General features: G+C 35.8%; 1 protein-coding gene across 1 annotated transcript in view; it reads right to left on the bottom strand.

Moving 5' to 3' along the window:
- LOC130183878 (major histocompatibility complex class I-related gene protein-like) overlaps positions 1–13 on the bottom strand; it is an 8,411-nt gene extending 8,398 nt beyond the window's left edge. Inside the window, exon 1 of the mRNA XM_056399620.1 lies at positions 1–13. This exon is cut by the window's left edge and continues 136 nt beyond it. The gene's annotated coding sequence lies outside the window, so the exon portion shown is untranslated.
- Positions 14–3,563: the final 3,550 nt, after the last annotated feature.

Here is a 3,563-nt window from a genome sequence, read left to right as displayed (position 1 = left end):
GTCGGAGAGACGTTTTTTTTCCTTTTTCTTTTTATGTAAATTAACACAAAGCAGAGTGATAGGCTGAACTTCTTCTTTAAGTGATATATGTGCACACCACACATACTAATAGGTCAATGTTGGAGAGTACTGATTATGGTATAATCTTCTAAATATAACTCTGATGAGTTACATGAAGACATTTTGAGGCAGAAAATCCCTTTGAGTCCAACATTAGCAGCTGGAATCAATTTTTGGCAAGTAAAAACCTGCCTTGTATGTGTTGCATTGGCCCTTTACAGAGTCTTGAACTAGTGAAAAGTGCTGGTTATGGTATAATCTTCAAATCATGATTGTGGTGAGTGATTTGAAGTAATTTTGGGGCAGAAAAACCCTTTCAGTCCCAAATGTCTTTATTGCATACATCATGTTAATTACAGTCTATTTAACAAGGATATCAGACATAACAGACACACAAACATAAAAATAACATTATTGACTGTATGTACAGTACAATATCACGCCTGATTACACTATAAACAGCAAACACGTTTAAGGCCGCAAATTCTGTTGAAATCAACGTTATCGTCTCGCACATACAATAACATCACTATTAGCTCGGACGTAGAGTTAGTGTACTTGTTCGTAATGGCTGTTTGATCCAGATGAAAACAGCTGTAGAGGCACAGAAACTGCGCTTTTCAGTTTTAACAGGCTGCGCGCGCTCCCGCGGACGGAAATCACTGTTTGGCACAACGCCAGAATTCACATCACTACACTGAACTTCCAGCTCCAGCAACAGGACAAAGCAGAGGTGTGAACATCAGTGTCCATCTGAGCCAATGAGAATTAAGTCTGAGCGTGTACGTCACTTAAATCTGGGTCAAACTGACTGACTGAGGTTACTAACGAAAGTGAAAGTAAAATCTTCTCATTTCAGCCTGTGACAGAGGACGGAGGCTGAGAGGAGACACTTTATTTTGGTTTCTCAGTGTGTTCACATATGACAGGAGTGTTAGAACTTAAACTGCTCACACTCTGTAAATGTTTTATAGACTCATGTGACGTGATGAGCAGAGATGTAGATCTTTTCTGGAGGTCAGAGGTCACTGTGAGCTACAGATCAGATACTCTGGAGCTCGTGTGGAGAAACAGCAGCGTCTTTTTCTTCTTCTTTTGTTTTGTGTGACAGTTCTGATTAAAATGTCAACATCAAACAAACAAATCCAAGTGTTGTTGTCTTGATGTTACAGGGAATAAATGTGGTGAACTGCTCCCTCCAGTGGTTCAACCCTCCAGCTGACGTGCAGCAGTACAGTCTCTCAGTGTGGACTGTGGAGGACCAACAGAAGAACTAACAGGGGATTTATTTCAGATGATCAGTTTGCAGTAATATCTGCTCATTAGAAGAGATGGAGGAAACATCTTGTAATCTTTTAAAGTCCATTTCCAATAAGATGTTTTGTTGAGTTTCAGGCGTGCACATTAGTGTTGGCACAAATCAGACCTACTGTCAGGACAGACCATAGAACAACACGACACAGTGAACATGAAGCAATAATTTACTCCAGTGTTTCACTTTTCAAATGAAAACAAGGAGGAAAGAAATAAAAGACAAACGTCAGCTGGGCTCTGTGCTACAGGCTAAATGCTCCTGGACTGACTGGAGCTGTGAACGCTGCAAACTGCTGCAACAAGAGAAATCCAACTCCACTGTTGATGTTTGAAGCAGGTTTGAACACCTGATGCTGCTTTTCATTTTGCTGCTGCTGTGGCAGAGTTTATCATCACTTTAGAAAATCTTATGAAATCTAGATTGAACTGAAAAACCAAACAGAGGTAGAAGTCAGACCCTCTGTTCTCAGCTCTTCAGTATCAGTCGTGACTGTTACACAAACAGAGCAACATGCGTCACATCTTTTCTCCAGGTGTAAATGTTGTATTTAAATAGTTAGTGACGTGGAGGCTTGAGCTCCGGTTGATGAAGGCTCTTCCTGCTCACTGCTGATCATCACCTGAGTTTATCACTGACTTCACCTTCACAGAGGAGTCAGCAGTGGGACAGCGCCCCCTCCAGGCCACTTATGTATCTACTGTTGACCTGTTCATGGGAAACCAGCTGAAGACGTCACCTGATTCACTTTGTCAAAACATCATGATGACCCATGACTCTCTGGTCGTATATTCATTATATATTATATTCATTCATGAGGAGAAATGAAGTCAAATAAAATCCATTAAATATATCTAGTGTCAGTGAACAGCCTCACTGAATCGTACAGTAAAATACCTTCAGTGGAGTAATAATCGAAAAGATTGTTTCCAAATCAATATCATTGGATCCTAAGCTTTTCTTGCTGGGCCTTTATCCAGAGAAACATAACTTCAGTAAGTATGAAAAAGCACTTATAGATCTAAGTTTGTTAAATGCCAAAAAATTTATTTCATTACTATGGAAAAGAACAGACTCAGACTTAACAGAAAACCAAACTGATGTCAAACTGTGGGTATGGCAATTTCCAAAATTGTGAATGTTAATATCTTTTTCGCTATTACAGTTATTATTATTATTATTATTATAATCATTATATATATATATATATTTTTTGTTGTTACTTTTAAAAGCCCGTAGTTTATCATTATCATTACTATTATTTCACAATCCATTACATTGTGTTGGTAATCTGTCTAATAACAAGAGAAGCATATTGTTCGTTCTGTGTTTCTATTGTGATTGTTTTGTTTTAAGCTGTGTTTTTACTATATTTGGCAGCTAATCTATAAGAAATGACATACGGCCATGGCTAGGCTGTACATGTCATGATTGTTTGTACTATGATTATCTTGTGCTGCTATAAAACTCAAATAAAGATATTGTGGAAAAAAAAAAAAATACCTTCAGTGAGTTCCTGAAAAACCTTTTTACGTATGAAACAACAAGAAATACAAATAAACAACAAATGAACAGATTAGTCTTTGTTACGTATATAGTAGCACTTTATTTGTTTATAAAACCCTGAGCTCAGCAAGTGTTGGACTGTACAGTAATGTCTGCACCAGAGACACATATATTGTATTGAGAAAAGACCCAAAAGAAAAATGAATAAATAGAGATAAATAAATAAATAGGAGCCATTAAAAGAAGCTTTTAGAGAAATTTGAGAAAAAATTATTTGAAATAAATTAAAGTGAACAGTTTAAAGTTTGATATAGCAAAATTATTTTCAATTTATACTTTATTTACACATGATAGCTGACTGATGTCATTTTTAAGTGAAGAACAAAACCAATTCACTTCATTCACAATTATTTATCAAATTCATTATTTAAAAATATTTATCATTATTATTATTATTTTATATATTTCATGGCTTTTATTCTTACTTAAGGAAAGGGAGGGGTCAAAGTGTTTTAATGTTTTCATTATTTGTTTTTCTTCAAAATATATTTCTGTCATTTGCATTATTGCTGATGTTTATGTGAAAACTTAAAAAAGTCATATTGATAATAATCTATAATAATAATACTGGTCATATTGTTGCAGATGAGTTGATTTACATCAGGATTTAAGGGAAACACTTACA

Source organism: Seriola aureovittata, chromosome 16 (genome assembly GCF_021018895.1).
Source record: "Seriola aureovittata isolate HTS-2021-v1 ecotype China chromosome 16, ASM2101889v1, whole genome shotgun sequence".
Lineage (NCBI taxonomy): Eukaryota > Metazoa > Chordata > Actinopteri > Carangiformes > Carangidae > Seriola > Seriola aureovittata.
The sequence above is the reverse complement of the archived record's forward strand: the minus strand, read 5'-3'. Positions and strand labels throughout refer to the sequence as shown.